The sequence below is a fragment of the Stegostoma tigrinum genome, chromosome 26, assembly GCF_030684315.1.
Source record: "Stegostoma tigrinum isolate sSteTig4 chromosome 26, sSteTig4.hap1, whole genome shotgun sequence".
In the NCBI taxonomy this organism is placed as follows: Eukaryota; Metazoa; Chordata; class Chondrichthyes; order Orectolobiformes; family Stegostomatidae; genus Stegostoma; species Stegostoma tigrinum.
In genome coordinates this window covers 5,544,539-5,559,439 of record NC_081379.1, presented here as the reverse complement: position 1 = coordinate 5,559,439, position 14,901 = coordinate 5,544,539, and positions in this window count along the sequence as shown.

Sequence of the window (14,901 nt, the reverse complement as noted above, 5' to 3'; positions counted from 1 at the left end):
AAACAAATTAAACTTGAATAATGTTTTTAACCAGTGATATGTTCCAAGGTCGTTCACGAGAGCATGAAATAAGTGTTAGTAGAGGGGACCAAAGATCAGATTGAAATTGGGAGGAGATAAGGTAAGACAGCATTTTGGGAGAGGTGCCAAGTGCTGGCTCTCACTGTGATGTGAAGGCTTTGTCATAATTCAAATAGTGAAGGCTTTGATAAAATATTTTTATGAAGAGTGTTTAGTCATTTGGCTTTCAAACAGAGTTTGAGTTGAAATAGTTTTGACATTCTTGAAATGTAGAATCGGAACATGAAGAAATCCAGGTACGTGGCTTGATAACCATTTGTGGCACAGAATGGGCTTTTATGTTGAGTTAGAGCCATTTGAGTTGATCCAACCTGAGCCTTTTACTGATGGTTACTGCATAGATCTTAAATCCGAATAGTCTCCTCCTGTCTTCCTCTTAAAACTGGCTGAATGTCACCTTGGCATTTCAGTTGTTAGTAAGACCCCAGCTATAAATTGGTTAACTACAGTTGTGAGACAATAAAATGTGAGGCTGGATGAACACAGCAGGCCAAGCAGCATCCCAGGAGCACAAAAGCTGACGTTTCAGGCCTAGACCCTTCATCAGAGAGGGGATGGGGAGAGGGAACTGGAATAAATAGGGAGAGGGGGGGAGGCGGACCGAAGATGGAGAGTAAAGAAGATAGGTGGAGAGAGTATAGGTGGGGAGGTAGGGAGGGGATAGGTCAGTCCAGGGAAGACGGACAGGTCAAGGAGGTGGGATGAGGTTAGTAGGTAGATGGGGGTGCGGCTTGGGGTGGGAGGAAGGGATGGGTGAGAGGAAGAACCGGTTAGGGAGGCAGAGACAGGTTGGACTGGTTTTGGGATGCAGTGGGTGGGAGGGAAGAGCTGGGCTGGTTGTGTTGTGCAGTGGGGGGAGGGGAGGAACTGGGCTGGTTTAGGGATGCAGTAGGGGAAGGGGAGATTTTGAAACTGGTGAAGTCCACATTGATACCATTAGGCTGCAGGGTTCCCAGGCGGAATATGAGTTGCTGTTCCTGCAACCTTCGGGTGGCATCATTGTGGCAGTGCAGGAGGCCCATGATGGACATGTCATCTAGAGAATGGGAGGGGGAGTGGAAATGGTTTGCGACTGGGAGGTGCAGTTGTTTGTTGCGAACTGAGCGGAGGTGTTCTGCAAAGCAGTCTCCAAGCCTCTGCTTGGTTTCCCCAATGTAGAGGAAGCCGCACCGGGTACAGTGGATGCAGTATACCACATTGGCAGATGTGCAGGTGAACCTCTGCTTAATGTGGAATGTCATCTTGGGGCCTGGGATAGGGGTGAGGGAGGAGGTGTGGGGGCAAGTGTAGCATTTCCTGCGGTTGCAGGGGAAGGTGCCGGGTGTGGTGGGGTTGGAGGGCAGTGTGGAGCGAACAAGGGAGTCACGGAGAGAGAGGCCTCTCCGGAAAGCAGACAGGGGTGGGGATGGAAAAATGTCTTGGGTGGTGGTGTCGGATTGTAAATGGCGAAAGTGTCGGAGGATGATGCGTTGTATCCGGAGGTTGGTAGGGTGGTGTGTGAGAACGAGGGGGATCCTCTTAGGGCGGTTGTGAGGGATGTGTTGCGGGAAATACGGGAGACGCGGTCAAGGGCGTTCTCGATCACTGTGGGGGGAAAGTTGCGGTCCTTGAAGAACTTGGACATCTGGGATGTGCGGGAGTGGAATGTCTTATCGTGGGAGCAGATGCGGCGGAGGCGGAGGAATTGGGAATAGGGGATGGAATTTTTGCAGGAGGGTGGGTGGGAGGAGGTGTATTCTAGGTAGCTGTGGGAGTCGGTGGGCTTGAAATGGACATCAGTTACAAGCTGGTTGCCTGAGATGGAGACTGAGAGGTCCAGGAAGGTGAGGGATGTGCTGGAGATGGCCCAGGTGAATTGAAGGTTGGGGTGGAAGGTATTGGTGAAGTGGATGAACTGTTCGAGCTCCTCTGGGGAGCAAGAGGCGGCGCCGATACAGTCATCAATGTACCAGAGGAAGAGGTGGGGTTTGGGGCCTGTGTAGGTGCGGAAGAGGGACTGTTCCACGTAACCTACAGAGAGGCAGGCATAGCTGGGGCCCATGCGGGTGCCCATGGCCACCCCCTTAGTCTGTAGGAAGTGGGAGGAGTCAAAAGAGAAGTTGTTGAGGGTGAGGACGAGTTCAGCTAGGCGGATGAGAGTGTCGGTGGAGGGGGCCTGGTCGGGCCTGCGGGACAGGAAGAAGCGGAGGGCCTTGAGGCCATCTGCATGCGGAATGCAGGTGTATAGGGACTGGACGTCCATGGTGAATATGAGGTGTTGGGGGCCAGGGAATTGGAAGTCCTGGAGGATGTGGAGGGCGTGGGTGGTGTCACGGACGTAGGTGGGGAGTTCCTGGACCGAAGGGGAGAAAATGGAGTCCAGATAGGTGGAGATGAGTTCGGTGGGGCAGGAGCAGGCCGAGACGATGGGTCGATCAGGGCAGGCAGGTTTGTGGATTTTGGGAAGGAGATAGAAACGGGCCATGCGGGGTTGGGGAACAATGAGGTTGGAGGCTGTGGGTGGGAGGTCCCCTGAGGTGATGAGGTCGATGATGGTTTGGTGCTCGGGTGTGGGGTCATGATCGAGGGGGCGGTAGGACCGACACTCTCATCTGCCTAGCTGAACTCGTCCTGACCCTCAACAACTTCTCTTTTGACTCCTCCCACTTCCTACAGACTAAGGGGGTGGCCATGGGCACCTGCATGGGCCCCAGCTATGCCTGCCTCTTTGTAGGTTACGTGGAACAGTCCCTCTTCCGCACCTACACAGGCCCCAAACCCCACCTCTTCCTCCGGTACATTGATGACTGTATCAGTGCCACCTCTTGCTCCCCAGAGGAGCTCGAACAGTTCATCCACTTCACCAATACCTTCCACCCCAACCTTCAATTCACCTGGGCCATCTCCAGCACATCCCTCACCTTCCTGGACCTCTCAGTCTCCATCTCAGGCAACCAGCTTGTAACTGATGTCCATTTCAAGCCCACCGACTCCCACAGCTACCTAGAATACACCTCCTCCCACCCACCCTCCTGCAAAAATTCCATCCCCTATTCCCAATTCCTCCGCCTCCGCCGCATCTGCTCCCACGATAAGACATTCCACTCCCGCACATCCCAGATGTCCAAGTTCTTCAAGGACCGCAACTTTCCCCCCACAGTGATCGAGAACGCCCTTGACCGCGTCTCCCGTATTTCCCGCAACACATCCCTCACACCCCGCCCCCGCCACAACCGCCCTAAGAGGATCCCCCTCGTTCTCACACACCACCCTACCAACCTCCGGATACAACGCATCATCCTCCGACACTTTCGCCATTTACAATCCGACCCCACCACCCAAGACATTTTTCCATCCGCACCCCTGTCTGCTTTCCGGAGAGGCCACTCTCTCCATGACTCCCTTGTTCGCTCCACATTGCCCTCCAGCCCCGCCACACCCGGCACCTTCCCCTGCAACCGCAGGAAATGCTACACTTGCCCCCACACCACCTCCCTCACCCCTATCCCAGGCCCCAAGATGACATTCCACATTAAGCAGAGAATCACCTGCACATCTGCCAATGTGGTTTACTGCATCCACTGTACCCGGTGCGGCTTCCTCTACATTGGGGAAACCAAGCAGAGGCTTGGAGACTGCTTTGCAGAACACCTCCGCTCAGTTCGCAACAAACAACTGCACCTCCCAGTCGCAAACCATTTCCACTCCCCCTCCCATTCTCTAGATGACATGTCCATCATGGGCCTCCTGCACTGCCACAATGATGCCACCCGAAGGTTGCAGGAACAGCAACTCATATTCCACCTGGGAACCCTGCAGCCTAATGGTATCAATGTGGACTTCACCAGTTTCAAAACCTCCCCTTCCCCTACTGCATCCCTAAACCAGCCCAGTTCGTCCCCTCCCCCCACTGCACCACACAACCAGCCCAGCTCTTCCCCCCCTACCCACCGCATCCCAAAACCAGTCCAACCTGTCTCTGCCTCCCTAACCGGTTCTTCCTCTCACCCATTCCTTCCTCTCACCCCAAGCCGCACCCCCATCAACCTACTAACCTCATCCCACCTCCTTGACCTGTCCGTCTTCCCTGGACTGACCTATCCCCTCCCTACCTCCCCACCTATACTCTCTCCACCTATCTTCTTTACTCTCCATCTTCGGTCCGCCTCCCCCCCTCTCCCTATTTATTCCAGTTCCCTCTCCCCATCCCCCTCTCTGATGAAGGGTCTAGGACCGAAACGTCAGCTTTTGTGCTCCTGAGATGCTGCTTGGCCTGCTGTGTTCATCCAGCCTCACATTTTATTGTCTTGGAATTCTCCAGCATCTGCAGTTCCCATTATCTCTAACTACAGTTGTGATTTTGTTTTTCGTCCCAGATAAAAGTTTTGAACTCTATTGTTGTGGTTGGAGGAAGGTCAGTCGGGACATTTCTGAAGTGGAGCTTGATTAATTGCTCCACTTGGAAGGAAGAAATATATCTGACACCTGTATCAGTTTGCTGTTTTTTCTTGTACTACGGGTGGTGTACAGGACACAGACCAGGTTTTAACAATAAGGTTAGTCAATGTTTTACTTTGTTTTTCTTTGCCCAGCATCTGTTAATAGTTCTGTAAAATACTGTAATCTGTTGGATTGGCTTTACAACTGGGGTCTGTTTAAGCACTGTCTGACCATGTGCCTATTCTGCCATTTTAGGAAATCTGTGGTCAGAAGAGTCCAGTGACAAATGTTTCTGTTTAATCCTTGAAGTTATAATATCGGATACTTTAGGAATTCTTGGGATTTCCATTGCTATAATCCTAAACAATTTCAGAAGCCACATCAGAGAGAGCCACGAGACTGCTCCCTAGTGTTAGAGTTGGGATTTATAAGGAATGACCAAAGTAATTTGGGATTTAACGCTTCGAAGAGAGGTTTCTCTTATGAAACATAAATCCAGAAAGTTATTTCAAAATAAATGAGGTGCAAGATAACAAACAACTAAATGAAAGATAAATGTAGAAATTTATGACTACAAATTAAATTGGAAGATTAGGAGGAGGCATGAAGTCAGACTAGTACAACACAGATTTTGAGCTGAAGTCAGGAATTCTTTAGACAGATGCTATAATCCCAGTTGATGATACTACTGGACAAGTCCAATCTGATATGATAAATCTTTTGCTTTTATTCATATATTGTGGTCATTCACTGAAATGTAGTTACAGAAGGCTGCAAAGTTTTTTGTACACAACAGAAGTTAATTACACAAAAGATGAGAACAAGTTATTTTTGCAAAATATATTGTATTCAAAAAATCTTTATCTGCATTCACAGGCTCTAAAGCAGTTCTGTGTAGACTTTGCGTACCAAGAAAAACAAACATTGGAATTTGACACTCCCTGCAGGTGCAAAACCAAAGGCATTTCATACTCATGCAGGACACTATTTACATACTTCTGAGACAAAGAGCGTTTGATAACTGAACAGACCTTTGTAGTTTGGCAGAAAGACCTTAAATGGTGGTCTTTCCCCCACTGTCTTAGTGGCAGCCATCCCAAGCTTTAGTGCATCCCTTAGCGCACAGTCCTGGAGTCAGAGTTACAGAGTCATCGTGTCACACACCACAGGAACAGACCCTTTGGGTCCCACTTCCTTTTAGCCCATATCCTGCTGAGCCTTTCCTATTTTCATTCCTGTTCCAAATGTCTTTTAAATATTGTACTTGTACCTGCATCTACCACTTCCTCTGGCAGGTCATGCCACACATAAACCATGCTCTGTGTGGAAAAAGCTGCCCCTCCGGTCCCCTTTAAATCTTTCTCTTATCACCTTAAAAATATGCCCCCTAGTTTTGAACTTCCCCACCTTAGGGGAAATTTTTTTTGCTATTCATCTTATCTATGCCGCTCATGATTTTATAAATCTCTGTAAGATCACCCCTCAAACCCCTATGATCCAGTGAAAAAGGTGCCAGCCAGTCCAGCATCACCTTATAAATCACTACCAGCGACAACCTGGTAAATGTTTTCTAAAGCCTCTCCAATCAATTAATATCCTTCCTGGAGCAAGGTGACAGGAACTTGTCTGCAGTATTCTAAAAGTAGCCTCACCAACATCCTGTACAACCTCAACGTGATGTCCCAACTCCTATACAGGAGCCTCTGCTATTACATGATAGTTGTGTTCCAGCATTATAGAAATAATGGGGCCTAGGGGGAAAATGGAATTGGGGCGCAATGGACAGATAACAATCATATTTTCTAAAATTCTTCCTCACCTCTGCTTTATTCTTATACACCCAGTAATAATGACAGTTTATTAAACAGGTGATACTGCAAAGAGGTAATACAGTTACGAATCTGACTGTATATTTGCAACAAAGTGACAGCTGGGCTTTAAATAGAGTTCTGCCACTGGAAATCCTAGCAACGGTCAGTACTGCATGATAGTGTAAGCATGATCCAAATGAGGTGAACAGTTCAAAATTATGTGAGATAGAGCTCACAGCCAGCAACTCTCCACGAAACTCCCCCAAAATTGACACATCAGCAATTTTTAATAAAATTCCCTCCACTTAAATGCTGATCTGACCTGACATTTCATTGGCACAGACTTCTGGATAGGTTCTGAGATAAGTGAAGCAGAGGAATCTGACCTTTCTTTCATCTGTGGCCCATAGGCATTGAAGTTAATTGTAAGATTAAAATGCATTGTAAACCTGAGTAACAGTGTATTCAAAATCGTGCTGGAAAAGAGCAGGTTGTGGCACGGACAACTTTTGGTACAAATGATTTGCGTGAGCAAGTTCAAAAATGCTTACGTATTGAATATGTAACAAAATCTAGGCGAAAATACTACACACAAAGATGCATGTTTTAACAGCACTCATTATTTCAAACTATACTTTTTTTTACTTACACCATCAGTTTAGTATTGGAGTCCATTCTTCTATTTAAATGAGCAGCATTTTTAAATAATGCGGATTCATTTAATGTGTTCAGCATAAACTTTTCAAATTAAGACTTCATGTTTTCCTAATCAGATGGTTGTTTTCTATGTGATATTACATTTGAGGTTTATGACATACAATCCATGCTGAATGGAACTACATTATAGCCAACACAAGTTTGCGTTATACAAATCCCATTTCCCTCCTCATCAATTGCATTAATGCTAATTCGCATTGTCAGAATATGCCTTTACATGAGAACACCCTGGACTCTCTGGTCTGAGCTACGAAGGCAAGTGTGCTAAATGCCTTATTAAATTAAAAGTGCTGTATACATGCATGTTGTCAAGAAGGATGTTGTGATTAAGTCAATTTCCCTACTGCAGGAAGAAAATCATGTATTTATTTAGTCCCACAGGCTATACAATCCAGGAAACATTTTATTTTGACTCCTAGTCAATGCTGATCTGAGCTAGGACCTTGGAGACCAACAAGTCTCAGGCATGCCGAAGAGTTTTTTCACCGAGTTGATAGTCTTCCTAGTGCAGTGAATGTTTGTCTGAGTGCGCCCCGTGGGACAGACCATAGAGTGCAGAGTCCTGCGTCACAGAGCTGCAGGACCTCAACAAAAACTACTGCAGCTCTATCCAGACTTCCTTTACGTAGCCATGCTGCAAAGGAGATGTGTGACAATCTCCTCACCAGTACAGCCGCTTTGAGTGTGGCATGTGGTGGTAGAGTCCAAGCGTACATAAAGAATCTTCACAGGTGGTGCCCTTTGCACCATCAGCCAAGCTGAACAATAAATTGAACCTGGTTGAAGAATGTGTGCTCATGTCCCTCAACAGGGACTGTATGGTGTGCTGTTTTCTACAATCAGTTCCCAATGCAGCAAAACTGCACAAGTTAATCTGATTTCCTATGTTTGTTTTAATAGGAAGAGAGAATTTAAATTGGGTTTTGAACAATTCTTCGTACGATGGGATGTTTGTCAACTCATGATTTTTTTTTAAAAACTTGTGAAATTTTGCTGAATATCAACATTGCTGTATCCAGAGATTTATAGTCAATGTTTACCTCGTCCCAGTGAAACTTTCATGACTTAAATAGCAAATATAGAAATGGTAACTCTGAGGAACAGAAATATCACAGTTACTGGGAATGCGTTATAATTAGATACGACGGGTTTTATTTATGATTTAGTTCCTGCTTTAACATTTATTTAATGGTGTTACGTTATTGCTGAGGCTGACTGTTGGTAAATTAGAGCCTTTGGTAAAACGTAGTATCTTGTGAAGTGCAGTATGACAAAAAACCATATTAAGCATAATTATCGGTGAATATGTATGGTTTATTTCAGCCTAAGAACTGTTAAGAAAATGTCGGAGAAACATTTCACTAACTGCTTGTGTTATTCCTAATCACTTTGTCCTGACCAAACTTGATCCATCAATTAGTACTTCAGCTAGATTACCTGGTTTTTAATCGCATTGGAATTCTCTTTCCTCGGATACTGTATCTCCACCTTCCTTCTAATCTGCTGTCAACTCCTCTTCCAAAAAAAATCACTGATTCTTCTGTCCTGACAAACTACTGTCCTATCTCCAGTCTTCATTCTTCTCCCATGTCCTGGAAAATGCTGTCGTCTCTCAAATATATACCCATCTTTTCCAGAACTCCATGTTTAGATTCTGTAATCCTGTTTCCTTCACAGTTTGTCTGCAAACGTGAATCTAGCTAATGACACCATCTTCACTCAATTCTGCTGCATGGTGGTCCCAGCCTTCCCTCTGTAATCAGAGTCACCTGCAAATGCTTTACTCACTGGTGTCACGCTATTACCTCCTATTCTCTCAAGGATTTGTCATTGATACCTTTCTATTTCTGAGCTGAGAAACTGTCAGAAAACAGCTAGCCGCTCTGATTACATTATTCGTGTCACCATTCTTGATGTTTGAGAGACTTGCATTTATTTAGTGTCTTTCATCACCTTGGGACATCCCCTAATGCATTTACAGCTAATGAAGTATTTTTGAAATATTGCCATTTTGTAGTGTCAGAAACACTGCAGTCAATTTGTGCACACCAAGTTCCAGCAAACAGCAATGTGATAAATTTTGTGAGAGAGAAAAGTTGACCAAGACTCTGGAGATAACTCCTCTGCTCTTTCCCAAAAGAGTGCTATTGGATCTTTTGCATCCACCAGAGAGGGCAGGCAGGACCGTGGCCGAACACCTAATCTGAAAGTGGCACCTTCAACAAGCACTAAACTGGGCCAGCACTTATTGCCCATCCCTAGTTGTCCTTGAGAAGCTGCTGGTGCCTTCTTGACTCTCTGTTCGTAAATCCAAAATGTTATTGGGAAGGGAATTCCAGGATTTTGACCCAGCGACCATGAAGGAACAACGATATATTTCCAAGTCAGGATGGTGAGTGGCTCAGAGGGGAACTTGCTTGTATCTGCTGCCCATGACCTTTGAGATGGAATTGGTCATGGGTTTAGAAGGTGCTTTCTGAGGATCTTTGGTGAATATCTGTAATGTATCTTGTAGAATGTACATACTGCTGCAACTGAGTGTAGGTGGTGGATACTTGTGGATGTGGTCTCTATCAAGTGGTCTGCTTTTTTTTATCGTGTGGAATTCAAATTTCACCGTTTGTGCAATTAGTGCAATTCAAACCCATGCCTGGAGTATTATGCTGGGGTTCTGGATTATGCATCTAGAGTCATCACCTCCACTCCTCCACCTTGCCATGATTTATGCTCAAATTCAAATGGGGTTTAAATTAGTCATGTTATCAATATCCTGCTTTAAATGTTCTGCATGATCAGCATGTGTCTTAATGAGAATACCAGTAATACAAGGCTCAGACTAACTTGTTAATAACCACAACTTGTTTTTATACAGGACTTGTAGGCCAGCTAAAGTTTCGCAATGCTTTATGGGAATAGATATTGATCCAAAAACAGAGTGACTTGGGGGTAAACATCTTCAAAGAACAGGTTTTTACCAACAAATTACATTTAGATAACCTCTTTAATAATAATAATCAACCACTTCTATGATAATGTTCAGTGCTGATAATAAAAAGTAGCACGCAGAAGTCTAGAGATAGTAAGAACTGTCATTGCTGGAGTCAGAAACAACACAGCAGGCCAGGCAGCATCAGAGGAGCAGGAAAGCTGATGTTTCGGAGAGGGGTTCCAAACCTGAAATGTCAGCTTTCCTGCTCCTCTGATGCTGCCTGGCCTGCTGTGTTCCTCCAGCTCCACACTGTGTTAACTCGAAAGTCTAGATTAGCTTCAGCAGAGCATTGTTTTGTCCATTTCTTGCTAAGAATTATGTCTTTGTGTGATTTTGTTGCCATTGTTGGGGAGATTAGCTGTAAATTGAGAAGGTTTGTTCAGTCACTCCAAGGATGGAACATTATTCCCTGAATAACATTCATTGAGATTCATACAGTCCATTCAATGGTTAATTTACCGGTATAAATGCATCCTAAGTGACAAAAAGGTCACTTGTAGTTATAAATAATGGAAGTCTTATGCTCAACTTTAACATATTCTCAATGCAGCTTTAAATACACTAAGAATCTACTACCCTGCATCATGTAGGGTTTTTGCTGGCTAAGAGCATGAAGGAATAAGGAACTTGTGGGTGAATGGAGTTAGGTAGGATACAAATGCCAGGATCAAGAGAGTTGTCAATTTTCCTGGAGTTTCCAGAAAGTAAAGATTAATCACCAGGATGTTGCTGGGATTTGGTGGGGAGGGCTGAGATTTTTCTGGGAATTGGAGATCAACCTCCGGGGTATTGCTATGAACAAACTCATGGGAGAAAAATCCATTGGGAGAAGTTACTAATTAACAAGAAGTTAAGTAGCATCAGGTAACAAAGTATAAAATTGTTTCATGATTATTGTGGGAAGGAAGCTAGGCATGGCACTGACAAGTTGGGTGAAAAAGCATGGGAGTGTGGGGTTGGATGCTGTTCATGTGGAAAGTACAATCATATGAATGAGTAAGAGTTGGCTATTTGGGCACTCGAGACTGCGCCACCATTCAATAAGATCATGGCTTATCTAACTGTAACCTCAACTCCACTTTCCTACTTGCCGTTAATAACTTTCAACTCCCTTTTCAGTCACAAGTCTATCTAACTCTACCTTAAAAACATTAACAATCTTGCCCCCACATCTCTCCAGGGTAGAAGGTTCCATAGCTTCTCAACTTTTTGAGGGAGGGGGAAAAAAATTCTCTTCATCTAAGCTATAAATGGGAGAACCCTTAAGTGTCCCCTAGTTCCAGTATCTCCCACAATGGGAAGCTTCCAGGAGGAATACTTTCAATCACAGTTGTCAGTCTTAAGGAGAGGAGAGGTTAAAGACTGCAGATGGTGATAGAGAACAAAGACACAGCTGTACCTTCCAACATGCGGTCTCCATGCTACAGGGCAGATGCCTGTTGGAGTGTCTTAAGTAGGGAGGGCACAGCCATTGCTTGGCAGCCAGCATGATGATATGATATATTAACCACTTCTAAAAGAGATCTCCAGTCCTCGCCATCTCCATTTTCTGATCATCAGCAAATCTAATTTGAGGTGTGTTTGAACAGAGATGTTCCCACACCCCATTTACTCTGCACTCCAATGTCCTGATGAATGGCCATAAATAAAAGGCCATAAATCCTAAGTTTTGGAGTAGATCTGTAGCTCGGGTTGTGGGTGTTGAGAACAGACACTTGGGTAAGAAACCACTCCGACAGGAAACTAACAGACATGGAAAAAGCCGTTCTCACCTGTGGACTGAACTACAACTACAGGGATGCCGACAAAACGGAATTCCTAGCTACACTGGAAGCAACACTCGACCCACAATATCAATGAAGAAACCCAACAAACTATAAGACAGACAGTAGTTCCAGAACTAACCAGAAGGAGTGAACTCAACGCCCTCATCACACAGGAAAGACAAGCCCTGGATAGTTTTAAAAAAGACAAGAACATCACTATACCACCTGCAGACAAAGGGCGCATGACAGTGATAATGAATAAAAGGGACTACATCTCCAAGGCGCAAGCGCTGCTCGCCAACGAGAACACATACCGGCCAATGCAGACTGACTTGACACTGCAACTAGGCAACAAAATCCTCGACACGCTACAAAGACTTGAACAAACAGAAGAGATCAACAAGACAGACTTCTTAAAAATGAAACCCGAAGGAACCAACACTCTCCAATTCTACAGCCTCCTTAAAGTGCACGAGCTGGAAGTCCCCCTCAGACCCATAGTCTCCCCACCGGGCACTCTATCACACAGATTAGCCAAAGAACTACAAAGAAGACTTGGGCACCTAATCAACAAATCACCCCACTCCATCCGCTCAGCCCAAGAATTCCTCAACTCCATCAAAGACATAAAGAGACCATGATATTGTTTAATGTCACTGCCCTAGTCACATTAATAGACATACCACTAGCAAGAAAAATAATGACAACACTACTTGAACAAGAACACAACCCCAGTGAAACCATCTCCAAGGACATGCTCAAGCTATTGGACCTATGCCTGACCGCCCACTTCACCTTCAATGGCCAAACACAAACAAATCAGTGGGACACCCATGTGATCACCTATCTCTGGGCTCATAGCAGAAGCAGTGATGCAAAGACTGGAAAGGACTGCCCTTCCGCAAATCCAACCTAAACTGTGGATATGCGCTGTAGACGACACCTTTGCCATCATTAAACAGACCAAATTGGAAGAGACACACAGACTTATTAACAGCACCCTCACTGGAGTAAATTTCACCAGAGAGGAGGAGAAGAACAAACAGCTCCCACTCCTGGACGTCACAGTAGAGCACTAGATAAATGGGGAACTTCAAATGAAAGTCACCGAAAAGCCACACACAGGCCAAGTATTGAACTTCAATAGTAACCATCCCAGCACAGACAAACGAAGCTGCGTGTGAACACTATTTAAAAGGGCAACAACACACTGCAGCAACATGGAACTACACCAAGAGGAAGAAGAATACCTCATCCACATGTTCAAGGATAATGGGTATCCAAAGAACTGGGTCAGAAGATGCCTACACTAACAGCAGCAGAAAGATTCTACACCCCCTGACACATCACACTACCCTACATCAGGAACACGTCGGAACTCACCACAAGATTCCTACGACTGCTAGGCATCAGAGTGGCACACAAGCCCACATCAACCCTACATGACAACTGCTCACCCAAACTAAAGACCCACTCCCTGCCATGGACAGGACCAATGTCACCTACAAGATTCCCTGCAGAGACTGTGAGAAACTCTACATCGGACAAACAGGAAGGAAACTAACAACAAGAGTACATGAACACCAACAGGCTACAAAAAGACACCCAATACTCACTCATCTCAATCCACATGGACAAGGAGAACCACAACTTCGACTGGGACAGCACCAAGATCCTGGGGCAGGCTGGGCAGAGACAAACGCGAGAATTCCTGGAAGCATGGCACTCCATGAAGCAGGCTATTAATAAACACACTGAACTCGATCCCATATACATTCCACTACGAAGGAAAACCGGAAGTGAGGCAATCCATCGCAACAGACCCCAGAGTTTAAAAACCAGGTGGGAAAACACACCGATGCTTCATTGGAGGCTGCACTGAGAATGTTACCCAGCACGGTGATGAAATGTCTGCAAAACAATAAACCAGCTCAGCGAGAGATGTCTCTTCAGGAAAATGTTAAACCAGGCTCTATCGAGTGGGCACAAAAGATCCCCCAGCACTCGTGAGAAGAACAAGAATTAGACTTCCAGTCCCGGGTCAGGCCTTTTCAGGACGTGGGTCTGTCCATGCAGGCTTTTTGTCCATGCAGGCCTTGGTAGGTCAGTGGTTCACATTCAGGGCTGGCCGTGTGTGTCTGGACGTGAGGGGTGATTTATTTAAAGTCCAAGCCAGCAAGACCAGGATGAGTTGTGTAGCTGCAGGCATTTGTATGAGTCACATGTACGGTTCTGGATTCTTTGGAATGGGCACAGAAATGGTTTACCAGGATGTTGCATGGTATGGGGCATTTTCTTGCTAAAAGGTTGGATGGACTGGGTTTGTTTTCATTGGAACACAGGAGATTGATGGGTGACCTGATAGAGGTTTATGAGATTGTAAATGGCATGGATGGAGTGGAAAGTATGAGCATTTTTCCCCGGGTGGACAGCGTCAATTACTAGGGGACACAGGTTCAAGGTGTGAGGGAGCACGTTTAAAAGAGATGTGCTCAGCAGGTTTTTCTCACACAGGATGGTGAGGGCCTGGAACGTGTTGCCAGAGGATGTGATGGAAACAGACACAATAGCCGTACTCGAGAAGCACCTGGACGAATACAGGGATAGGAAGGAAATAAAGAGATATAGATCCTGTAAATAAAGATAGTTTTAGTATAAAAGGGTAAAATGCGTTGGTGCAGGTTTGAAGGGCTGAAGGGCCTGTCTTTGTGCTGTATTGTTCTTTTTTTCTTGCTCTTTGAGCCAAGGGTGGCTCAACCTTTGACATCACTGTGTCCCAACCCACACTGTGCCCAAGATGACACCAGCTTTCCTCCTCCCACTCCGCAACCTCATGGTAAAATTTTCTTTATTAATTTCACCCAGATTTGTTTATCTGCTTGTTGGAAATAATGGAATGATGGAAAGTTTATTGGGTTGGGAGGCATAGATGGCGATGGACCATGTTTTTTGTCATTTATATAAATGATTTGTGTATGAATATGGGAGGTACGATTACTAAGTTTACAGACAATACCAAATTTGGTGGTGGAGACAGTGAAGAAGATTAATTTTGTGTACGTTGGGACATGCGTGGGTCAGTGCATTGAGTATAGGAGTTGGAATGTCATGTTGTGGC